At 38.5% G+C, this 26,702-nt stretch overlaps 2 long non-coding RNA genes across 3 annotated transcripts; both read left to right on the top strand.

The window, feature by feature from the left end:
* Positions 1-368: 368 nt before the first annotated feature.
* On the top strand, positions 369-6,155 carry LOC120489058 (uncharacterized). 2 transcript variants are annotated; one of them, XR_016146561.1, is made up of 5 exons: positions 369-723; positions 1,037-1,399; positions 2,869-3,013; positions 3,334-3,381; positions 4,978-6,155. It is a non-coding gene; the product is annotated as an uncharacterized LOC120489058 (long non-coding RNA). The 2 variants fall into 2 exon arrangements; XR_016146560.1 differs by lacking the exon at positions 4,978-6,155 and having other exon boundaries at positions 370-723; positions 3,334-3,714.
* A 1,723-nt stretch (positions 6,156-7,878) lies between these two features.
* On the top strand, positions 7,879-26,247 carry LOC120488990 (uncharacterized). The gene is made up of 3 exons (XR_016146559.1): positions 7,879-8,104; positions 9,750-9,935; positions 24,609-26,247. It is a non-coding gene; the product is annotated as an uncharacterized LOC120488990 (long non-coding RNA).
* The last annotated feature ends 455 nt before the right edge of the window (positions 26,248-26,702 follow it).

Genomic DNA, 26,702 nt, shown 5'->3' with positions numbered 1-26,702 from the left:
AAGTCCATTATATGGAGAAAAATCCTGGAATGTTTTCATCAAAAACCTTAATTTCTTTTCGACTGAAGAAAGAAAGACGTGGACATCTTGGATGACATGGGGGTGAGTAAATTAACAGCAAAAGTTTTTTTTTTAAAGTGAACTACTCCTTTAATGCATGCATACATTACCATCTTTCTCTCTTTATTTTTCTGCATTACAGTAATAAATGTGAAACTGTTTGGCCGCTGGTTTGATCCTCATCCGGAACCTGTAATAAGTTGCTCATCCGTGCTGAAATTATTCTATTGTATACTTTGAAATTGATCAGATATTCAACCAATGCCTTCAGCTCTATAGATGTGCTCTTCATGTCATTCTCGTGCGCTATTAAGGGCTCATGATCGCAGCTCTCAGGTCCAATCATGCACAAGTAACGCAAATAGCAAATGCAAACAAACCATGGAGCGAGTTGCACGGCCCATTTGCTCTCACTGTGTCTTTATTGTTCACCTATAGAGTTATCCTTCTCTCACAGAATGGTTTCTCTCTGGTCCAGCTGAGTGAATTAACATGGTCCCAGGCTACAGATTATATAGCACGTTAACCACTGAAAGAGATGTGCGCCGTTCAAGAAAAAATCAATCAAGATTAGCTTAGCCACCTCTCAATGGACCACTGTGAACCTCCTCGGGGGGTTAATAGCAATCCGGCGCGGAGAGAGAGAGGGACGAGAGACAATCGGTGATTATGTGTTTGACTCAACACGCACACTTTAACTTTGACATACAATATTACAAGGGAATACATTTTCTCAAAAATATGATGCTTTCGTTTAATAACAAAAAAATGTCTAAACATATTTAGAAATAAATTGTTAATTTAAAAAATAAAGATTCATATCTAAAATATATTAATTAAATACATTTAATTGAATTATTTAAATGAATTCTTAAAAATAGAAATGAATGTCGACTGATACATGAGAGGCCTCTTCTAACTCTTGTATCTAAATCATCAATGATTCGTGACGATTGTCTATTATTTCTCTCTTTAGGGACTCGTGGTCTAAATCTTTCAGCCGGCGTCGTCTTTAAATGAACACACACTACAAAGGGAATGGCTAACGCTGGAAATAAGAAGAATACACTCACCTGCAAATCAAAGGAATGAATAAATACGTCTCGTCTCGCCCCTCCCCTCCGTCAGCCTGGCGAACGGAGTCTGTTGCATGCTGGGATAGGGGAAGTGCCTGCCGGGGCTCCACAATGGCGTGCGGGTGTATTCGGGACCCTCCTCTTGTGTTGGTCTTGGCGGGGAGGATTTCACAGTCTGCTCAGCACAGCTGGATCCTCACAGACCTCACTGACTCTGGATCAGCCTCTCAGACGCTCCTCATGTGTGTTTCTGTAGGCCAGACGTGAGTATTAGGACGGAGGCAGACACTGTTGCTCAATCTTTCTCTCCTATGGCAGATTCAGTTCTGGGTTATATTCAGGAACCCTCGGTAGATTGTGTTCAGATTCATCTCAAAATACTATTAGTATAAAGCACAGGTTTGAAGGATTGATTATTCACAACACACAGTTGAAATTAATTTTATGCTCTATTTTAAAGTACCAATTTCCTTAAACAGTCCACAGTTAATTATCATTATATTGTTTACTAAAAATAATTATTATATATATATATATATATATATTAGGGCTGTCATACGATTAATCGCATCCAAAATAAAAGTTTGTGTTTACATAATATATGGGGGTGCACTGTGTATAATTATTATATATATATATATATATATATAAATAAATACACACCCATGCATGTATAGATTTAAGAAAAAAATATTATTTATATATAAAATATTTCTATATAATATAAATCTATATACATGAAAATGTTTCTTAAATATATACTATATACTAGCATGTGTGTGTATTTTTATATATATAAAATACAGTGCATCCACATATATTATGTAAACACAAACTTTTATTTTGGATGTGATTAATCATTTGACAGCCCTATATACTGAGTAATATATTGGAGTTATATACAGTATATATATCATCCTACACATATAAATGGTTCAGTTGTTAATAAAAATAACAACAATAATGTATTCCTCATTATTATTAAAATTAAGTATAGATGAAAAATAATGAAGATTTTTGTATTATAAATGTAGTTCTTATTATGAATCTAATTATGATGTATAATTGGAATGAATAATCATTCAATTGTATATCGTATTATTATTATTATTATTAATACAATTTGTATCATTATTAATAATAATACATTATTATTGTTAAACATTTAAAAAAAATATTATTTCAATAAAATATATTCATACTACAATTGTTATTATTAGTAGTAGTATATAGTAATAATAATTAAAGTTTGTATTATTTTAATGAAATGTAACAATATTTAAATATAATCATAGTTTTTGTGGCTGTTTCATGAAAGGCATGATTTTTTTTTTTTTATTTTACTTAAAGTATGCATTGCTGTATTAAAGCTGGTGTGTGTCATCGTCTGAATATTAAAAAACATTCTCATTTCCCATTTTAGTATGCAATGCATAGTCATTAATATGGCATATTCCACACACGCATCCATTGACCTGTTAGTCTGACGAATACAGGAAACATATTTGGAAACAATCATTGTACTGTGCAACTGCTAGTGTTGTAAAAGTGACTCTTCAGCTTTAAATCAGCATCTGCTTGTGTTTAAACTCTTCTCGGTATCTGTGTGTCCTCCTGCGCAGCTGTAAGCTAAACGCTAGTGTGTGTGTGTGTCTGCTCTTGGTTAGCACTGGCTCTCTGTGATTTACCTGCTGTCTGTCTGTCTTAATGTCTTCCATCTGCTTGACAACAGCCAAGAGACACGCTCACGACTCAAAGCAAGACGCGAGTGTCCCGGGAGGCCAGGAAGTCACCGTCCAGATATCAGCAAACGCTGGAGTCAGGACTCATGAAGATGCAGGACATTGAGGGGCCTTGTTTAACTTAACTCAGTATCGGTTCGTATTATGAAATTGGTTAACATTATTCTTGGTTAGTTCTGATAACATAAAGGTCATTTCAAATTCACAGGTGCAGAAAGTTGCATTTTCATGAAGCTATTTTTGTCTGGTGATTCATGCGAAATAAGACTCTATATTCAGTGACTGGTTAATATGCGTCTCTGTAGTTAAGGTTAATTGATTACAACTGGTCATGAATGATGTTTATGAATCTATTCTCCCAAACTAACATATTGATTTCACTGAGATGAAGATGTTAAAGGCATTTAATTGATTTTGTTTTGCTGTTCATTTTGTGTAATTGTCTGTCGTTGCAGTCAAACACCTGCTGGGCTCACGCGAACAGATGACCTTTCACCTTTAGGGTCTGTACTGCTTATTTCACATACTGGTATAACAGTGATGCAATGCTGTACTAAAATGAATAGGCTGCGACCATCATAGAAATTGAGGTGGTCTGATCTTCTACATTTGAATTAGTGGATATTTCATATAATTTTGTCTTAACCCAGTCTTGAATATTTGGTTGCATCCTTGAAGATAGACACTATTAAATATGCTGTGATGTTCTCAGAACCAGGTTTGCCAATATCAAAACTGGGAAATAGTTCAAAAGCTCTTCCTGATATTATTTTTAAAGAGACATGATCGTTTGGGTATAGATACTGTGCAAAAGTCTTAGGCCGTTAGTATTTTTTTACAAAAGAAAAGGGTTTTAAGCCAGATGTCTTTTGCTGTTGTGTGTCAGAAGAAGGAAATATCAGATCCAAACAATCCTTTTGCCAGTATATAACACAATACAATATATAATATTATAATCCAGTGAGAGTTAGGACTATTTTTAGATGCATTGCTGTATTAAAGCTGATGAGTGTCATTGTCTGAATGTTAAATATTAAAAAACATTCTCATATCCCATTTTATATGCATAGTCGTTAATATGGTATAATCCATACATCCATTGATATGTTAGTCTGACGAATACAAGAAACAGATTTAGATTAAAATGCTAACTTTGATATTACATTGTGGGTTTAAATGAATTAGGCTTGGACTTGGTGCTGGAAACCCAAGGACAATAGAGACACAAGAATAAAAATATTCATTATTCTGAAGCTGATGATTTTTTCTGACTAGATATTTTTAATATATTTAGATATATTTCAAATAATGTTGGACACTTTTTACTGGTCAAGTTGCATAAGTCATTTGGCATTATCAGGACACACAAATATTCCCCCTTTGAATTATTATACATTATAGTCAATATTATATATAGTGGTTTAATGTAGTACTGAGACTAAAACTTTTGGGAGAATTTTTTATCACACAGTAACTTATTTTGAGGAACTATATCCATGATACATATTGTAGCATTTTTGTATTGCGATATATTGTGGCACGATATATTGTTACACCCCTAATATATATACACATACAGTATATGTATATATATAGGGCTGTCAAACGATTAATCGCATCCAAAATAAAAGTTTGTGTTTACATAATATATGTGAGTGCATAATTATCTTGTATATATATAAATACACACATGTATATGCATTTATATTTAAGAAAAAAATATTATTTATATATATAATATTTATATATGATATATAAATCTATAAACAGTATATACATGAAAATATTTCTTAAATATATACAAGCACGTGTATATATATATATATATATATATATATATATATATAAAACAATTATACACAGTGCACCCATTATGTAAACAAAAACTTTTATTTTGGATGCGATGCGATTAATCGCGATTAATCATTTGACAGTCCTCTATATATATATATATATATATATATATATATATATATATTGATTTTAACTGAAGAAATTGCATTACAGCCTGTCTGAAGCCTGTGAGATTGATCCATGCGTTTGTCCGGTCTCGTCTGGCCTTAACTCACCTCTCATCATGTCTGATGTGTCTCTGTCAGGGAGGACAAGCCTTTATGAAGATCTCCTACTGAGGCAAGAGCATCCAACTCCACGGGCCCTTCACACTAAATAAACTTATATGTTTACACAAGACGGCGCGCCACAGAGGAGCCAGTGGGGCGTGTTACGCGCTCGGTCACTGGTCCCCGGGGGTTTACTGGGCATGTGGATGTAAAGGTGTCATGATCTGCAGACAGAAGCCGAGAGAGAGAGAGCTTGTAAGAGGATCCTGGTTGTAACTTTCTGAAACATCGTCCAAATCAAACGCAACTCTCTCCTTTCCTCTTTACGAGCTCCTGTGATCGCGCGCTCCGGCGTCCCGCTGGAATCACAGCTAAACCTTTGAACCCGGAGCGTTGCGTCCGAGAGCCCCGTGTCACCGCAACCCTCGGCTCCTCGCATCCAGCACTTCCCCTGCTTTACTTAACCTCTGACCCCTCGGACCCGTACAGTTCTGCGGTTCTGAGGCCAGACGCGAGGAACAGGAAGTATAAGGTTACAAATTAAATATGCGCATGTCATAAGCCATAAATCCGCGGGCTCTGCTGGCGGCGGCGCTACTGAAACGGCATGTGGCACACAGTGTCGACTAATAAAGTTTTAAAGCATTCACTTCCATCGGTATCTCTCGCGGGCGATGGGGGGGGGGATGGAAGCGGGGGAACCTGAAGCGCGCGTCGGCAGGAGGAGAGATGGAGAGGCGCGCGGGGAACAGACAGCCAGTTGTGAATCTTTGTAATATAACTATTAGTCTCTTTCAGGCGGGATGCCTTCGTTCATCCAAAAAGCACCGGGAGGCGTTATGACAAATGATATTTCCCTTTGATTCCTTCCCAAGCTTGTTATTAAACTGCGGTAAGTTATTGTTTCGCTGACTAAAATCTACAAGCCTCTCCTGAGATCCATTTTGAAGTGTTTGAACAAATAATTACCAGATGTTTCTCTATGAACAAGCGATCTTGATGAAAACCCTCAATCAGTGTCCCTCACGTTTCTGGATTTGACATGTTAATGTTCCCTCTCTCTTCTGTAGTTCCCCCGCGGGCGAGGAGGAGGTTATACCGTAAACATCAGCTGATGAGCGGCCTTCTCTCAGCTGATCCATCGCTCACCGCAGACAGGCCGTAAATAAGACACCTGGAGAAGATGAAGACGGTCTAGTACACACACACACACACACACACACAGAGAGAGAGAGAGAGAGGAAGAGGAAGCATTCGTGTATATGTATAGCCTTGAGAATCATTGGTAACACTTTACAATAAGGTTCAGTAGTTCTGAGAATGAACAATACTAGTTCAGCATTTATTAATCTTAGTTATTATTAAAGGAGTAGTTCACTTTTAAAAATAAAACTTTTGCTGATAATTTACTCAGCCCCATGTCATTCAAGATGCCCATATCTTTCTTTCTTCAGTTGAAAGGAATTTAAGGTTTTTGATGAAAACATTCCAGGATTTTCTCCATATAATGGACTTCAATGGGGACCAAATGGTTCAAGGTCCAAATGAGAGTTTCAATGCAGCTTCAAAGGGCTTTAAACGACTCCAGACGATGAATAAGACCGTTTGAGTCATGACTCGAAAAAAGATTTGTTTGATTTGATGAACAAGTTCGAACAGGAGAGTCACGAACGCGCATCACGGAACAGAGCAAGGCGAGCATTTGTGCTTATAAAACTTAAATTTTTTTATTTATTTTTTAAATGGCCGATCGTTTCGCTAAATAAGACCCTTATTCATCGTCTGGTGTCGTTTAAAGCCCTTTGAAGCTGCACTAAAACTCTCTTTTGGACCTTGAACCGTTTGGTCCCCATTGAAGTCCATTATATGGAGAAAATCCTGGAATGTTTTCATCAAAAACGTCAATTTCTTTTCGACTAAAAGTGAACTACTCCTTTAATTTCACCATTTACTAATACATTATTTATATCAAAGGTTGTATTTGTTAACATAGTTATGCACCGTGAACTGAACAATCAATGAACAGCTGTTATTTGATTAAGTAACATTAACAAAGATTAATAAATACTGTATTCCTCATTGTTAGTTCATGTTATTTCATACATTAAATAATGTTAACAAATGAGACCTTATTCTATTCGTTATAGCATCTCTCTAATCTTAAAGCCAAATCAGTTTTTCTGACGACTTTGTGATAGTTTGTGAATGATGCCGAATTCATGATGGAGAACACCAAAATATTGCTGCTTAGTGTAATATTTACATTAAATTAGAACGAAATCAATACTTTTATTCAGCAAGGATGCATTAAATAGATCAAAAGTGACGTATATTGTCACAATTGGGTAATGTTTGCAATAAAAATGCGTCACTGTTTCCACAAAAATATGAATTTTTCATCATTGATGATGATAATAATAAGCAATGTTTTTTTTTTGAGCAGCAATTCAGCATCCTTGGTAATCATAGACAATAGTATAATTGTGAATTAAATAATTGTTGCAAATAATGTATATTGTCAAAAAACACCACCATTTGGTGTAGGTAAGATTTTTTTTTTTTAATGTTTAATGTTCTTTCATGTTCACCAAGGCTGAAGTTAAGTTTTAAAGAAAGTTTTAAAAAAATATCAGATTTCTTTTTGAATATATTGTAAAATGTAATTTATTCCTGTGATCAAAGCTGTATTTTCAGTATCATTAGTCTTCAGTATCGCATGATCCTTCCGAAATCACTCTAATATGATGATCTGATGCTCAAGAAACATTTCTGATTATTATCAATGGTGAAAACAATATTGTTGAAACTATGAAACATTTTCTTTCGGATTCATTGATGAATACAAACTTCGAAAGAACATTTATTTGAATTAGAGTGTTTTGTAAATGTCACTTTTGATCATTTTAATGTGTCCTTGCAGATTAATATGATATTAATTTTAATTGGATGATGCAGTAACAGCATTCAGCAGCTGGGAAACGTCCTGCTAACCAGCCGCACATGATCCGCTGCAGTTCTTCTGATAAAGTTCAGATGTCATCAGTTACAGTAAGTGTGTGTGATCGTTGAACACTTGTTTTATATGCAGCGGACGGTTTGATCATGATCTGATCTGAGTGTATTTTAGGAGCCGTGTGTACAGCAGGCCAGAAGAGTACAGTATGTGAGTCACACTTAAAAATATCTGACTGTCAGATCAAGTGTCGTCTGTAAATCAGTGCCATGTTACATTTGCTTCGCCATTCATCTGATATATGGATCTGACATTGTCTAATGTAATGACGCTCAGACGTTTTAATGTGGGACTTAAGTGTCCACTTTTTAAGGAACGCTGTGTGTGCGTCTATTTGTGTGTCTGTGTGTGTCCGTGTGTGCGTGTTTGTGCGTCTGTCTGTGTGTGTGTGTGTGTGTGTCTGTGTGTGTATGTGTCTGTGTTTGTCCATGTGTGTGTCCGTGTGTGTTCACGTGTGTGCGTATGCATCCGTTTGTGTGTGTTCGTGTGTGTGAGACCATGTGTGTGCGTGCCGAAGTGTGTTTGTGTCAATGTTTGTGTGTGTCCGTGTGTGTGTGTATGCTTGTGTGTGTCCATGTGGGTGTCTGTGTGTGTCCGTGTATGTGCGTCTGTGTGTGTGTGTCTATGTGTGTCCGTGTGTGTGCATGCTTATGTGTGTGTCCGTGTGCATTCGCGTGTTTGTGTGTGTGTGTGTGTGTATGTGTCTGTTTGTCCATGTGTGTGTCCGTGTGTGTTCACATGTGTGCGTATGCATCTGTTTGTGTGTGTGTTCGTGTGTGTGACCATGTGTGTGCGTGCCGAAGTGTGTTTGTGTCAATGTTTGTGTGTGTCCGTGTGTGTGTGTGTGTGCGTGCGTGTGTGTCCATGTGGGTGTGTGTGTGTGTCTGTCCGTGTGTTTGCATGCTTATACGTTTGTGTGTGTGTGTGTCTCCGTGTGTTTGCATGCTTAAGCATTTGTGTGCGTTTGTGTGTGCGTATGTGTCTGTGTGTGTGTGTGTATCCTTGTGTGTGTGTCTGTATGTGTGCATGCTAATGTGTTTGTGTGTGTGTGTGTGTGTGTGTCCTTGTGTGTGTGTGCGTGCGTATGTGGATGTGTGTGTGTGTTTGCATGCTTACGCGTGTCCTTGTGTTTGCATGCTTATGCGTTTGTTTGTTTGTTTGTGTGTGTGTGTGTTTGCATGCTTATGCGTTTGCGTGCATTTGTGTGTGTGTGTGTGTGTGTGTGTTTGCACGCTTATGCGTTTGTGTGTGTGTGTGTGTGTGTGTGCCCCCATGTGTTTGCATGCTTATGCATTTGTGTGTGTGTGTGTGTTTGCACGCTTATGCATTTGTGTGTGTGTGTGTGTGTTTGTGCCCATGTGTTTGCATGCTTATGCATTTGTGTGTGTGTGTGTGTTTGCACGCTTATGCATTTGTGTGTGTGTGTGTGTTTGTGCCCATGTGTTTGCATGCTTATGCATTTGTGTGTGTGTGTGTGTGTTTGCACGCTTATGCATTTGTGTGTGTGTGTGTGTGTTTGTGCCCATGTGTTTGCATGCTTATGCATTTGTGTGTGTGTGTGTGTTTGCAAGCTTATGCATTTGTGTGTGTGTGTGTGTTTGTGCCCATGTGTTTGCATGCTTATGCGTGTGTGTGTGTGTGTGTGTGTTTGCATGCTTATGCGTTTGCGTGCATTTGTGTGTGTGTGTGTGTGTGTTTGCACGCTTATGCGTTTTTGTGTGTTGTGTGTGTGTTTGGATGCTTGTGTATGTGTTGTGTGTGTGTTTGCATGCTTGTGTGTGTGTGTTGAGTCCAGGGCTGTTGAGTGATGTGTTCAGGCTGTGAACAGCAGCACCTGTGTATCCGTGTGGGATAAATGAGCAGAGAAATGGAGATCTGTGCTGTGATACTCGCTGGATCCGATCTCTCCGCTGGGACCCGCAGGACTGACGCAGCGACCCCTCGTACGCCACCGGCTCTCTGCACACTTTCTAATAGCCTGGTGTGTATTTCACTTCAAAAAGTTATTCAGGCAGCTGAATGTGTGTGTGAACATAAATCGGCAGATAATTTTCAACTAAATGTTGGCAATGAGAGAGGCAGTGCGTCAGAGTGATTGCAAAAATGTCCTTTAATGCGGTAAAATTTGTATTACTCGTACGTTATTCCTTCTTTATTTTATAAAACAACAAGCACTATGTAAATATAATGGACAAGTCTTCCACCTTATAAAATGCAACTTTAGTGTAACCAGTGTATATTTATTTATATTATTTTATGTTATTTTAAGTTATTTTATTTTTGCCAGAAAAGAGACTACATAATACCGAATTAGGGATTCCAGAAACTGTTATCACAGTACATTGCAATATTTATTATTGTTATTTATTCAATTAATTTGTGGTACAGACGTGCATTTTATTTCTTTGTATGTGTAGAATTTAGTGTCGCATATATTCATTATAAATCGCTTTAAACTGCAACTCTTCTCACCAAATGTATATTTATCTTTCTTTGTAAATAAGCATTAGCACGTCCCGACTCTCCGCGTGTTTGATCCTTGTGAAGCTCAGAGCGCAGGATAACCTGTATCTGCATTTCAAACATCACGCCAGCCTCATTATCCCACGACTCGCCTGGAATCTGTTTGCGCTGTAGCGGAGTCTTACAGCCGGGCGAGAGATTGGAGAAAGCAATCACTTTCGTTCGGCTAATTTGCCAAAGTCCATCCATAACTAGATGAAGGAAGGTCTCGTTTAATCCGCTGTCAGAAAGTGTGACCCCCCCCTTAAAAACACAGCCGGGATAAAAGTGCAAACAGGATTAGAGCGTAATCCCTACAGATTGTTTGTGTCTTTCTCAGTTCGTCTTTGCCAGCTTGTTGTGGTCTTGTCACACCCTTTAGAGTAAAAACAGATGGAGAGAGTGAAGGAGGAATAGAGAGAGAACGAGGGAAGGAGAGCAAGAAAAAACACAGTGTGTGTGTGTGTGTGTGTGTGTGTGTGTGTGTGTGTGTGCATGCCGCTCTGGCCTCTGCCAGTTAATGAGAGCCGCAATGAAGCGGATACATTCATGGACAACTGAAGGCTGCAATTAAGGACAGAGGAACTGCAGTCAGCCACTTTGGATCTTTTAAATGTAAATATGTCTGTCCCGCTCAAAGAGCTTTGCAAGTCGCTTTAAATTAAAGCTCGCTCTTCTTAATGAGTGAGCTGTGATACCCATAGATAGACAGTAAAAGAAAAGGACACAGCGACCCCATTGATTTCAACGGAGAAAATTGAAGCCTGTTAAAAGCTGATCGCAGACTCAACCTGAGCACGTCACGTGAGCAACCTGTGTGTCTTCTAGTAGCTGTGCCGAGTGAAATCTGAATCTCACAGAGACGGAGAGCAGGAGTAACTTTATGACTCTCTATTAGGGTGACCACCTGCTAATAAGCCCAAGGGGGGACAAGGGGTATGTTTCTGAGGGACAATGTGGGACACTGCTTGGCGCGGCGGTGCCCCCATCCCACGGGAAGACTCTGATAGTGGTTTACCCATATCTAGAATTGTTACTATTGCCTTACTGTTTGTACATGAATAATTGTTAAAAAAAAAAAAAAAAAGCACATACATTAATAATGCCCTATTCCCTAAACATCTGTAATTGCTGATATATTCTCATGAATAGGCCAACCAATGTGTTTTTTTTTTTCTAAATAAAATGAATATTTTGAACATTCAATGAATTGACAGATGCACTTCAACTTACGATTTACTTTAGCTATTTAATTTGATTTATTTTTCATTACAATTAATTCACTTTAAATAAATAAAAATATGAAATTATAGGATTAACAGGAATTATAGTTCCTCAACACCACAGGAACAGTTTTAAAAAAAGTCGAAAAAAATTCTAAACTCACAACTCCAGAGGTTCACGGAACGACAAGGTGTGCTGTCATGACAACAATGAAAAAGTTGACATCAACCTAGTCAGCAGGTCACGTGGGAGTGGCAACCAGTCTTGGGGCATAGACATATGTCTATGGTCTTGGGGAAGTTCTCACTTTCTGAACTAGTTCAAAGTTTAGTTCACACATTTTAAAATGAACTAGTTCAGTTCAAAGTTTGCACAGAAATGTAAGATTGTTCCCATCTTCACCGACCTCGTTATAAAATCCGTTTAAATTATCATATTTGTCGACGGCGGCCGCGGTGCGACACTGGTGGCTTGTGTTGCCAGATTGGGTGTTTTTTTTCGCTACATATTAAGCCCTGTTTACGTTGAGGTTTAGCCGGGCTTTCGCCTGGAAGGCTCTATAGAAATCTGGCACCCCATTGAACGAAGTTAAACTGAGAGAACGTGCGTTCACAGACACCAGAATGAACGCGTTCACACGTTAATCAGGACAGGCAGTAAAACAATACGTTCAGTTCACCCACAATATGAACGAGTTCATGAACGTGAACGAGTTCAGGCACAACGTTTGGCTGCCTGGGTCTCGAGGACTGACCGACTTTTTTTTTTTTTTTTTTTTTTTTTTGAGCAAGCATTGATTATGCGTGACACGGTCTCAATTTGCGGGACGCATGAATTGGGCTTCAAACGCTGTGCGCGCACGCGCTACGCGGGACGGGTGGTCACCCTACTCTCTATGGGCTTCTCCCTTGTTTTATGTCATAGATCAAAACGTGAAAATATTGAGGCTTTGTTAACCACAGACCTTATTTCAGGCGATTTAGCAAAAACTCATTCAAAAAACCCATAGACTTTAGGGCGAGGGAAACGGAAGTGCTAATAAAATGCTAACTCACTTCCGCGTTTGGGCCTACAAGTGACATCACATCTTCGGCACTCTATTTCTCTACTGTGCGACAGAGAGTCGATTCGTTATGGCGCAATCGTTAGCCTATTTTTTACAAAAACTGCTTCTACGGGGCCATAACGTATAGATACAAGGTAATGTAGCCTTTTATACATTATCGTGTTTCTTTAGGAATAAATAATGGACAAATTGAGTATTTGGACGCCTCAGATGTAAAGTTATCCGCTGTCCAGATTGATCTCATGAAGTAGCGCGTGTATGACGCGCCAATTCGTATTTCCATTTTTGCCGTGCTGTCAACACGCATAATCGCTTTTCAGCGTGTTTATGAACGCCGTAGACTTAACATTACATTACTGTATATATAAATATATGACCTACCTCAACCCCGTCCCTAAACCTACCCGTCACTGGGGTTAATGCCATTTATGAGTGTTCCCCTTCCATTTCGCGCGGACATTTGACGGCGTGTCGGACGTTAATGGCATAGACATACATGCATACACGTGGATACACACGGATAGCTCAAAATGCGTAGAGATAACACGCCACTTGACTCGAAAGTAAATAGACAAGGACAGAGTACGGAGATCGAAGGTACAAAAGCTGTCGCGGTCTGTTTTTAGGGGTGCTTTATAGTTTCCTGGTCTGTGACGTCTCGGACTGATTATACAGATGTTTCGCGACGCAATCACGCAGAGCGTTCCCACCGCGTCTCAAACGCAGCTCGAAGTTCCCTTGAAAGGGAACAGCGTTCTTGCCCGCCAGACAGTACTTGTGACGTTATGTGCAAAGTATGAATACAGTATGTGATTTTAGACGCAGCCAGTTGTGAAAGATGGATGGATGGTAAAACAGATTGAGAAATGTTGTTCTCCATCCATAATGCTTGTGCGATCTCCAGATTGCGAGATCTGTATATAGTCTGAATAGAGCGTGTCACTTTCAGGTGGGGATTGAGATATAAAGGTATGCTTAAAAGTCTTTCTTTGAGGCACTATAAGGAGACTGCAACAGATAAGATCCTTTTTAACCTACTTTTGAAGAGGAACTGGAGTCCTTGAGTTTCGTTTGAAGTTTGTTTGCCGTAACAGCTGGAAAGAAGGTTGAAGAACCGCTCAGAACTGCAAACGAGGAGTTGATTAGTCCATGTGTGCGTGTCACCGTTAGACAAACACGTCTTCCACAACACAGTGTTTCTTTGTTTATCGAGCGAAAGAAAAACATAGCGTTGTGTTGTGTATCAGGTCGTTGTTCTCAGCTTGCGTTGCAAGTGTAAGAGGCAGCATTAATGAATAAACATGGAGGGTTAATGAAAGGAACTCAAGGTTGGATATCTCCTCTGCTGAGCAACCGATTTCCCACATGAAGTTTCCGTTAATGAGTATCAACGGGCTTCTTAGTGTTTCCTGTTGGTTTGTTTTCTGCTCCGCTTCACACCAATATTTGCGAGATTACAACAAACAGAAGGTGATAATGGCAGAGGAATATGTAAGCATCCCACAAATGAGACTGTCTGGCAAAATACCCTAAATCACTAAATATATTTTAAGATAATTTAGTCTATTTTTACCATCCATGAAACTTAAAGGCACTATATGTAAGATTTTTTTTTTTAGATTAAAATATCCAAAAACCACTAGAGCAATGTTATATGTGTACTTACATTATCCCAAATGTTTCCAAAAATATATATAAATATATTTTAAGGTAATTTAGTCTATTTTTACCATCCATGAAACTTAAAGGCACTATATGTAAGATTTTTTTAGATTAAAATATCCAAAAACCACAAGAGCAATGTTATATGTATACTTACATTATTCCAAATGTTTCCAAAAATATATATAAATATATTTTAAGATGATTTAGTCTATTTTTACCATCCATGAAACTTAAAGGCACTATATGTAAGATTTTTTTTAGATTAAAATATCCAAAAACCACAAGAGCAATGTTATATGTATACTTACATTATCCCAAATGTTTCCAAAAATATATATATATAAATATATTTTAAGATAATTTAGTCTATTTTTACCATCCATGAAACTTAAAGGCACAATATGTAAGATTTTTTTAGATTAAAATATCCAAAAACCACTAGAGCAATGTTATATGTATACTTACATTATTCCAAATGTTTCCAACAATTTTTAAATCCAGGGAAATTAGCAATTTTAACAGTGTCAATGACATCATTTCTGTGTTACCCTCGAATTCCGGTTCCCTAGAAACCATGGAAACACTAAAGATTCTTTCACATATTATGCTGTTTGGATACCTTTATTTACAGAAAACAAATCATTGTTTTATAGCTCAACATGGTTAGACTTATTGCGTGCATCTCTTGTTTTCTTGATTTACATCTCACATGTTTATAAAAAAAAGAAAGAAAAGTAAATCAAACAACACTATTCTGTTAAGTGGCTTACATGGCTTAATCAGAAAGAGCTTTATTTACAGTATATAGTAACAGTAATAAAATAAAATCATTTTCTCCACATAACCATGCAATGTTTTAAAATGAATTGCATGCCATTTAACAACACAAGTCAACCAACTTTTATTAATATGATATTCTAATATCGATCTAGCTTACTGCACACACTCAAAACAAATCAAACAGCGCTGCGTTACCCCACATTTTTAATTATTCAAAAAAAGTGTCATGTACGAGTAGTAATACAGCACTTGAGGCTGTTTTATTAGAATTAAATAAAATTCAAATTAAATATTATTATTAATGATATTAAGAATATTATTAAAGTTAAATTCTGTTCTTTGTATTTTATAAACAAAAAAAAAATAAAAATAAATGAAATAATGTTTGTTTAAGTGATCAAACGCAACTGTAACAAAGTTCAAGTTCAGGAAAGAAGGAGCCGAACTTTAAATGTAACTTTAATCGTAACTTTAATCGCAAAATAAACATAAACAACAAAACGGCGGCATATAAGCATAATAAAAACATGCTTGGCCCTGCCCTGCTTAATAAAATTTTACATATTAGCTCATTCATGACACGAGTCCCGTCGGATTGCTTTCCATAGGCAGTAACGCTGAAGACAACAACTCCCATAATTCCACACTCATTCACAGCATCATCAAGCTAAGCCTTTGAATAAGAGGTGAAAACTTAGAAACTGAGAAATTAACATGCCCAAACATTAAAGCCATGAATCTGGCGCTAATCGTGTGTTTGAGCGCTTGTGGTTCAAACCCATAATCCTGGTTCTTCCACTGTTCTCTGACTGATGTAAGCACAGCATGGCTCTTTGAAATACTGCCCTTGAAAATCCCATAGGAGTGAAGCTCCGGCCGTGTGTGTGTGTGTGTGTGTGTTTGAAGGAGGAACAAGAGACTTCAGGAGGCGTTTTATTTACATCTGTCTTTGTCATCTCGGTTCAGGACCACAGCGACATCCACTAACCAAAAAGTAGGTCAAAAGAAGTGGGATTTTGGACCATTCTTCACAAAAATGATACCATGGTATACAGTAGTACTTTGGTACTAAAATCTGTGTATCATTTTGCAGATAATCCTGCAAAGATTACTTTAATACTACTATGGTGTTATTTGAAGTACATTGGATAAAATGTATATACTGTACCATATATGTGTATTATGTATTATATATATATATATATATATATATATATATATATATATGTACATACATATATATATATATATGTACATACATATATATATATATATATATATATGTATATACATATATATATATATATATGTATATACGTGCTGGGCATAATCACATCCAAAATAAAAGTTTGTGTTTACATAATAATACATGTGTGTGTTTGTACTGGGTATATTTTGTATGTACACTGTAAAAAAAATATTGATGGTTTAACTTAAAAAAGTAAGTAACTTGGTTGCCTTAAAATTTTAAGTTGATTGAACTGGAAAAAGTGAGTTAATACAATGAAGGAGATTAATTTAATCATCAGAAACTCAAAATAATAAGTTATCTCAACTAAATAAATTATTATAAAGTTGATTTGACAAAAGAAAATATGTTGTGATAACAAATCTTGAAATATTTTTTTACAGTAAATACACACACATGCATGTATATATTTAAGAAATATGTGCATGTATATATTGTATGTATATTTATATATAATTTATATTATATATAAATATTCCTATTTTTTATATAAATAACACATTTTTCTTAAACATAAAACACAAACTTTTATTTTGGATGCGATTAATTGTTGCCCAGCTATGCAAAATTGCTCTGATCTAAGAACAGATCAGAGTTATGGAGGAAAACAATAAATCGTAGAATATATATTTATATACATACACACATTGTTAAGGTTGGTTTAACTATGTAAAGTTGCTATATTTTTTATATATATATATATATATATATATATTTTTTTTTTTTTTTTTTTTTTTTCCTCTAGAACTCTGATCTGTTCTTTGGTTCTGAAAGCATTCCAGTCTACAGGTGGCTGGAGCAGCGTGTTCAGAGCGGGTCACAGAATCCAAAACCCCCAAATAAAGTGGGAAGATTAACCTTGCTTCAGCCGGGGTCGGCCTAATGCTAACAGACAGAGAGCAGTTGTCGGCTCTTGTCGGGTCAGTCAGTGGTCTTGAGCGGTGACCCAGTGTGTGTGTGTGTGTGTGTGTTGGGCAAACACCATGGCTAGCCTGACCCCTAAAGGCCGGGGTGACTCGTGGGCGTGTCTGTGCCAGGATGGGGTGTGTGTGCGGGCCGGTTTAGTGCGGATGGTTTGGAGGAATGCTGAGGGTCTCGCAGCCAGTGGAGCGAGGAGGGGTATCAGAGTGCAGCGAGGGAGGGGACCCGTTCCCCTGTGGGGGTTACAGGGTTTCTTGCCACATCACATGGTCTATTTACCACCCCAGTGAGGGACAGGAGCATTTACCCCGCTGGCCCTCTAGAGCCTCATCCAAGGGTCTTGCACCGAAACCACACAGGCGCTTATACTTATGTTGTTGAAGCCGTTTTTGTACAATATTTGAATCTTTAGGGAACATTCCCTAAAGAAAAATGTTAATAGATGAACATCAGTTTGTTTGGCCCACAAAATGTTATTATATATTACATTCACATCACCATACTTCTGTGCAGTACTTTAACTAGAATTTTGTCTAGTTGTCTTTAACTAAATGTCTTTGACTGACATTTTGAGTGTTAAATTCTTCTGCATGATTCTAGAGTGTTCTGGGTGGTCGCTAGGGCGTTGCTATGCAGTTGCTAAGGTGTTCTGGGTAGTTGCAAGGATGTTGCTAAGACGTTTTGGGATGTTTGCTTGGGCAGTGATGCAGTCAGTTTCAGTTTGGTTGCTAGGATGTTCCTATAAGGTATTTGGATTGGTTGCTAGTGGTTTTTAAGCAGTTTTTAGGGTGCTCTGGGTGGTTTCTAGGTTGTTGCTAAGGTGTTCTGGGTGGTTGCTGGGAGCATTAATATGACATTGTTAAGGTGGTCTGGGTGGTTGGGGGTTGCTATGCAAATCCTATAAGGTGATCTGGGTTGTTTGCTAGGGCACTGCAATATAGTCAGTTTCAAAGGTGTTCCGCTGGTTGCTAGGATGTTGCTATGCAGTTGCTAAGGTGTTCTGGGTAGTTGCTAGGATGTTGCTAAGACGTTCTGGGATGTTTGCTAGGGCATTGATCCAGTCAGTTGTAGTTTGGTTGCTAGGATGTTCCTATAAGGTATTCAGGTTGGTTGCTAGTGGTTTCTAAGCAGTTTTTAGGTGGTTTCTAGGTTGTTGCTAAGGTGTTCTGGCTGGTTGTTGGGAGCATTAATATGAAATTGTTAAGGTGTTCTGGATGGTTGGGCGTTGCTATGCAAATCCTATAAGGTGATCTGGGTTGTTTGCTAGGGCAATGCAAAATAGTCAGTTTCAAAGGTGTTCCACTGGTTGCTAGGATGTTGCTATGCAGTTGCTAAGGTGTTCTGGGTAGTTGCTGGGATGTTTGCTAGGGCAGCCATTGATGCAGTCAAGTGTAGTTTGGTTGCTAGGATGTTGCGATAAGGTATTCGGATTGGTTACTAGTGGTTTCTAAATAGTTTTTCGGTGGTTTCTTGGTTGTTGCTAAGGTGTTCTGGCTGGTTGTTGGGAGCATTAATATGAAATTGTTAAGGTGTTCTGGGTGATTGGGCGTTGCTATGCAAATCCTATAAGGTGTTTTGGGTTGTTTGCTAGGGCACTGCAATAAAGTCAGTTTCAAAGGTGTTCCGCTGGTTGCTAGGATGTTGCTATGCAGTTGCTAAGGTGTTCTGGGTAGTTGCTAGGATGTTGCTAAGCCGTTCTGGGATGTTTGCTAGGGCATTGATTGAGTCAGTTGTAGTTTGGTTGCTAGGATGTTCCTATAAGGTATTCAGGTTGGTTGCTAGTGGTTTCTAAGCAGTTTTTAGGTGGTTTCTAGGTTGTTGCTAAGGTGTTCTGGCTGGTTGTTGGGAGCATTAATATGAAATTGTTAAGGTGTTCTGGATGGTTGGGCGTTGCTATGCAAATCCTATAAGGTGATCTGGGTTGTTTGCTAGGGCAATGCAAAATAGTCAGTTTCAAAGGTGTTCCACTGGTTGCTAGGATGTTGCTATGCAGTTGCTAAGGTGTTCTGGGTAGTTGCTGGGATGTTTGCTAGGGCAGCCATTGATGCAGTCAAGTGTAGTTTGGTTGCTAGGATGTTGCGATAAGGTATTCGGATTGGTTACTAGTGGTTTCTAAGTAGTTTTTCGGTGGTTTCTTGGTTGTTGCTAAGGTGTTCTGGCTGGTTGTTGGGAGCATTAATATGAAATTGTTAAGGTGTTCTGGGTGATTGGGCGTTGCTATGCAAATCCTATAAGGTGTTTTGGGTTGTTTGCTAGGGCACTGCAATAAAGTCAGTTTCAAAGGTGTTCCGCTGGTTGCTAGGATGTTGCTATGCAGTTGCTAAGGTGTTCTGGGTAGTTGCTAGGATGTTGCTAAGCCGTTCTGGGATGTTTGCTAGGGCATTGATTGAGTCAGTTGTAGTTTGGTTGCTAGGATGTTGCTATAAGGTATTCGGATTGGTTACTAGTGGTTTCTAAGTAGTTTTTAGGTGGTTTCTAGGTTGTTGCTAAGGTGTTCTGGCTGGTTGTTGGGAGCATTAATATGAAATTGTTAAGGTGTTCTGGGTGGTTGGGCGTTGCTATGCAAATCCTATAAGGTGTTTTGGGTTGTTTGCTAGGGCACTGTTTCAAAGGTGTTCCGCTGGTTGCTAGGATGTTGCTATGCAGTTGCTAAGGTGTTCATGGGGTTCTATTCAGTTGTGTTTTGATCAAAATCACTGTGAGCACTATGTGAGTCTCACCTTAGCAAACCCCTTTGACTATGATTGTCTTCAGTCCATGTTTTGAAAACATTAGTTCAATTTAAAAAAAAAAAAAAATCTCGTCAGGACAGAACATTCTTCTTGTCCATATTTCCGCTCTGCTTTTATAGACGTCTTGTCATGCACTTACGAGCGTTCATGCACAATAACACTCACGGACGTCTCTCATCAGCCCAACTGTACCGATGCTTTCTTTCTTTCAGCTTTGTTTGTTTTTGTGTTTTTTGGTTTTTATCATTCCTCCTCTTCCTCGTCATTACGCCGAGAAAGCAGGGCTTGCTTTTTTTCCCCCCGCTGCACGCTCTGAAGTCTTCCTCCTCGAGTCCCATCAGACCTGCTTCAGATTAAAGAGCGGGCTGGAAAGTGCTTCCTCTTTGGCAAAGAGCAAAAGCCCATCAATACAATAGAGCAGCTCTCAAGGTCTTTCTTTGCCTCTCTCTTACAAATATAATACCACATACCTGTCGATATTATTGAGATGCAGTGCGTAAACGCAGCCCCTCTCTCCCATTTCTTTTAACCTGTTAATGTGTATTGATTTAGGCCCACCATGCAGGACCGAATGCGTGTCTCGCTGTAGGGCTCTTCTGTTCGACTGCTGGATCTGACTCTTCAAGCTTTCAAGAGCCAGTTTCTTCTTTTATCAAAGCTCAGAGCGTAACTACTGTGGGGGCTTTTTCCAGGGTGGTGTTTATTTATTTATTTTTTACTAACCAATGTGTTACAATAGGAGAATGTGTCTGGATATGAATACTGATTTCCACAGAGTCAAAAGGAAAGGTTTTTTGGAGTGCAAGCAGATGCTTTGAGCCGTCCATCCATTGACTCCGCATCGATTTGTTAATGTACCGTATTCATGTTTCTGCTGTTTATTTTGTCCGATATTTCTTACGCATCTTTGTAAGTAACACATTGTTGTGACAATCCAGTGAAATTGGAAAGGCCTTGTGAAAAGGGTTGCAAAAAATGTAAAAATTTGTGTTGTAGAAGTAGAAAGATTCTCAACACAATCAAGAAGGAAATCAGCCAAAATGATATCTTAAGTATGTTATAAGAAGTAAGATGTCTTTCTTTCTTCAGTCGAAAAGAAATTAAGGTTTTTGATGAAAACATTCCAGGATTTTCTACAGACTCGGACTCGTCTCGGTCTCGAGACCATATTTTAATGGTCTTGGTCTTGTCATGGACTCGTGTCCATTTGGACTCGGAATTGACTCGTACTCGAACTTTTTTTTTTTAGGACTCGGAATTATTCCCGAGTCCACTCGAGTTCAATTCAAAATATTTTTCATGATTATTAATGTATGTTAATAAAATATTTCTTTAAATTGATTGACACGCCCAGTGATTGGTGATTTTCTAGTGCGCAACTGCGCATGACAAATTGTAATAAAATTACTTTTAACACCACCTACTATGTGGCCTTTTTACCCTAAACTGATCATATTTTTTAAACTCCAAGTAAATTCAGTAAAAAAAAAAAAAAAAAAAAAAGGATTTCTCTAAGTAAATAAAAATAAATTAGGTAATCAACCCTCACCGGTCTCGGTCTCGACTCGGACTCGACCGTCTCTGGTCTCGGACTCGACTCTCTATGGACTCGGTCTTGACTCGGACTCGACTCTCTCTGGTCTCGGTGTCGACTCGGACTCGAGTGAGGTGGTCTCGACTACAATAATGCACTTCATTGGGAACCAAACGGTTCAAGGTCCAAATGAGAGTTTCAGTGCAGCTTCAAAGGGCTTTAAACGACACCAGACGATGAATAAGGGTCTTATCAAACGAAATGATCGCTCATTTAAAAAGTAAATAGTTTTATAAGCTCAAATGCTCGCTTTGCTCTGTTCTGTGATGCGCGTTCGCATTTGCATTTGCATGCATAGTTAGACACGATCAAAGACTACTTTCACAGTTTAGATTTTAATTGATCGATTTAGCATGTGTAGTCGGTTTAACACTTGGTTTAACACTTGGTCATCCTAAGTTGTCGACTCTCGCAGGACACACGTCCGATGTTTTCTTTGTGGACTGTCTGTTAGTCTTTGATTTCAATTCAGTTCGTATCACTTCGTTTCATTTCAGTTTAAAACGTGTATTATGTTGACTGAGCTTGCTGGCGAGATCCACATTTGCTGAGTGTACAGGTATAACCAATAATGCATCCTAATTTATAATGTTGTTTTTGTCCTTTTTGAGTGCAACCATCTTGAAACTGATGTTGGATGTTATGAGCAGCACTCCACCAAATGCGAGCAGGTAAATGTATTGATAAGTGCACTAAGACCCTTAGTTCTGTGAAAGTCCTGCAGTGAACATCTGATCTCCTGGACTCCAGCATATGCTCATCGTTTACCGGCTGACGGAGGAACACACGCTCTCCTCTGAGGTGGACTTCCTGTAGCGTGTGCCTCTCTCATCCACACCAGCACTATCTGAGATTCCTGTCTTGTATCCTGTTGGACATGAAAGAGCTCCGGGAGAAATCCCATGAGTCTCGTGGGCAGATGGAACGGGAGGACGGGAATGTCGTCGGCAAGAAAGAGATCATTCTCTCCAGATGAAACAAGCGTGTGAGGATGAGAGAGATCTTTGTGATCTCCGCACGTTCGACAGGCTCAAAGTAACTACAAACACGTCCGGTAGTGATTTGTGTCGAAGAATTTATGAAAAATGAACGGTGGCCGTATTTTAGCACTATGGGCTCTGTCTTGCACCCTGGACAAATGACTTTATACACTAACGCATGTCTCATTCCTATTTTGCACCTGCGCAAAGCGGGCTTTTTTCCTCCACCGACACACGTCGGTAAACTAGGAAATGAACTTGCGACTAGGAAATGAAAATGTCGGAGTGATCCCGCGTGTATGTACGCCGTTTAATGTTCGAGCGAAACGAAGTAAAATGTAGATCTACATCTTGGGAGCGATATTTTTTTCCTAGGATGGTAGGGGAAAACTCATAAATGGCATTAACCCCAGTGACGGGTAGGTTTAGGGATGGGGTTGGGGTAGGGGTAGGTCATATATTTATATATACAGTAATGTAATGTTAAGTCAACGGCGTTTATAAACACGCTGAAAAGCGATTATGCGTGTTGATAGCACGCCAAAAATGGAAATACGAATTGGCGTGTCATACATACGCCATTTCATGAGATCAGTCTGTCCGGGGGCATAAAGATGCATAACAATAAAGATGGCGGAGGGAGATGACCGCGATAGACGTAATCAAAAACACACCCAAAGCTTGGAAAGCGGTCACAAAAACAAATCTGGGCACATTTCGGATTCTACAAAGTTAAAGGAGTAGTTCACTTTTGAAAAAAACTTTTGATAAATTTCTCACCCCCATGTCATCCAAGATGTCCATGTCTTTCTTTCTTCAGCCGAAAAGAAATTAAGGTTTTTGATGAAAACATTCCAGGATTTTTCTCCATATAATGGACTTCAATGGGAACCAGACGGTCCAAGGTCCAAACGACAGTTAATAAAAGTTTCAGATGCAGCTCTTTAAACGACACCAGACGATGAATAAGGGTCTTATCATGCGAAACGATCGCTTATTTCAAAGCTTATTCCAAAAATGTAACTTTTCTAAGGACAAATGCTAGCCTTGCTCTATTCTGTGAGGCGCGTTTGTAACGTCACGTAATACGTAATTACGTTCAAAAGGTCACGGGCGACGTAGCCGGAAGTACAGAATCAAAATCGTCCGACATCGTTGTTTTACCTTTTAATTCCTTTTTTTGTAAACGGCGTTTGAGTTAGTTTTCACGTTCAACCTATGCGTTCAACTTGTAAACACTCTGACTCTGTACTTCTGGCTACGTCGCCCGTGACCTTTTGAACGTAATTACGTATTACGTGACGTTACAAACGCGCCTCACAGAATAGAGCAAGGCTAGCATTTGTCCTTAGAAAACTTACATTTTTGGAATAAGTTTTGAAATAACCGATCGTTTCGCATGATAAGACCCTTATTCATCGTCTGGTGTCGTTTAAAGAGCTGCATCTGAAACTGTTATTAACTGTCTTTTGGACCTTGGACTGTCTGGTTCCCATTGAAGTCCATTATATGGAGAAAAATCCTGGAATGTTTTCATCAAAAACCTTAATTTCTTTCCGACTGAGGAAAGAAAGACATGGACATCTTGGATGACATGGGGGTGAGTAAATTATCAGCAAAAGTTTTTTCAAAAGTGAACTACTCCTTTAATGGGAAACTAGATAAGACTTACGCGGTGTGTAAAACCTGCCACACTAAAATCAATACAGCTAACTTCACGAACCATGTTGATCGTCGGCATCCTGCTGAGTTGGCTTCAACAACAACAACACACAAAGTCGACACATCCCAACTGATGAAAAATTTGCCGTAGAATTTTGAAGCATCGACATGAATCGAATCGTTACCTGGCGAATCGTAATCGAATCGAATTGTGAGGGCAGTGCCAATGCACACCCCTATTATTTTGCCCAACAATCAGTGTCATTCTCTTTCCCACAGGCCTCACGGAGACTCACCCGTGCGAGGAGGCAGAAAATAAAGAGGCTGGAGAGGCCGAGCAACATCACTGACCATGTAATTATCCACTCATGTCTCTGGGATGGCAGACGCCACGGCTCCCTGACATCTCTTCACCCGCTTCACCTGTCACTCATCTCGTGTTTCTGGCAGCCCTCGGCTGACCCGTCTCGCCCCCCCTCGTGACATCCACCCCCGTCCTCTGTCACCTTTCCCACCTTCCCTGTCACGCGTACGTGTCGACCAGTCTCATTTTCGAGTGAGAGGGCCACCCGTGGACGCGACATCTCTCTGTCTGCACGTCTCATTAGAAACAGCTTGGCTGTGGGGCTGACAGCACTAATCGAGGATCTCGACAGGAACCGGCCAATCTCGAGATCTGGCCCGCTCGTGAACCTCCCCGACCGCTGGCCAGAGGGAAAAAAACATCTGTCCGCAGGATAAGTGCAGTTTAATGGGGTTCCGCATCAGTTTGGGCCGAAAAGGGACATTTTCAAGGAACGGTCATTATTAACTGGTCCTCGTGAGGTGAATTTGGCAACACTTTGGAAACACTTTCGAATAATGCAATCTAAACGTTTTCTGACACATTATTAAAATCTAAAGTTGCACCTGTTAATGTTATTTAATGGACCAAGAAGTAACGATGATAATTTAACGTCATTCTCAGTGTAAGTTAATGCATTAACTACTGTAATGTCAACCAATGGGAATTTATTGGAAAGTCTCTTATTAATATTACAGTAGATTTATGAATGATCACCATGGTACTTACATATTATAGTATTGTCATGTCTAAAAATGATCCCAACCTGATGTTTTATCTGATGCATATTCACACCAACATCTATAGATATAATACAGAAGAAGTGTTTTTTTTTTTTTAAATTACGTTATTTTATTATTACGTTCACGTCACAGTATTATGACTTTGTCACTATCATGGTACTTTTTAATATTTATTTCTATTATATAATCTGTCTGTTTTTTCTTCATTCAAATATTAATTATTATTTTATTTACTTACACAGCAATATTACTTACTTATCATAAATACACATTACATTCCTGTAATTTTATTACAATATTTCAAGATACTTTTTTTACATTTTATTTAATTTAATTATTTTATTTTAACCTACTTTTTATTTTATAATTTAATTTGATTTATTTGACCTTTTTATCGCACGCTGAGGTGTTGGTTATTTCATTTTAGTTCTTAGCTTTATGTTTTTAGATACTCTCATGCAGGTTGGCGATGAACTGTACGATGCAGCGTAAGGTAAAACGAAAGCTTGCTTACCTATTCAGTTTCACATTGATTTTAAGGTCAGATCACTGACCGATCATTGATCACGAGCGTCCACATCCACACTGAATGCGACGTTTTTCTCCTCTTGTGTTTTTAATGTCTTGTGAATGTTTATTTTAATTTTGGGGATGGATCTAGATATTTCTTGCACAGCACTTTGGTCAACCAAGGTTGTTTTAAATGTGCTTTATTAATAAATTAGAGCTGTGCAAAGATTATTATCCAAAATAAAAGTTTGTGTTTACATGATATATGTGTGTGTGCTGTGTAGAATTATTTTTTATGCATGCATGTATATATTTAAGAATTATTTGCACGTAAATATATAAATACATAATCCATATTATATATCAATATTTTATATATGAATATACATGCATGTGTGTGTATTTCACAGCACACACACATATTATGTAAACACAAACTTTTATTTTGGATGCGATTAATCGGAATGCACACACATGTATTATGTAAACACAAACTTTTATTTTGAATTAATCGCAATTAATCTTTGCACAGGCCTAAAGTGACTTGAACTATTTGATGCATTTGATGGCCTGTTGCCCTGAATGAATCTCCTCAAACGTATATTTCTGCTATAGATCTGATGTCAGCGTCGGTCTTGTTGTGTTCTCGGATGTGACTGCACCAAACTCATCAAAGCTTCAGCGAGGGATGGAAGATGCAGCGTTTTCTGCCGTCAAACTAAAAAAGGAGGTCAGTTGCAAACCCTGCAGCTGTAGATTAACAGACATTATGAGGAG

This window comes from Pimephales promelas, chromosome 14, assembly GCF_988280905.1.
Source record: "Pimephales promelas chromosome 14, fPimPro1.hap1.1, whole genome shotgun sequence".
Taxonomy (NCBI): domain Eukaryota; kingdom Metazoa; phylum Chordata; class Actinopteri; order Cypriniformes; family Leuciscidae; genus Pimephales; species Pimephales promelas.
Note: the sequence above shows the minus strand (reverse complement) of the source record. Positions and strands in the feature narration are given on the sequence as shown.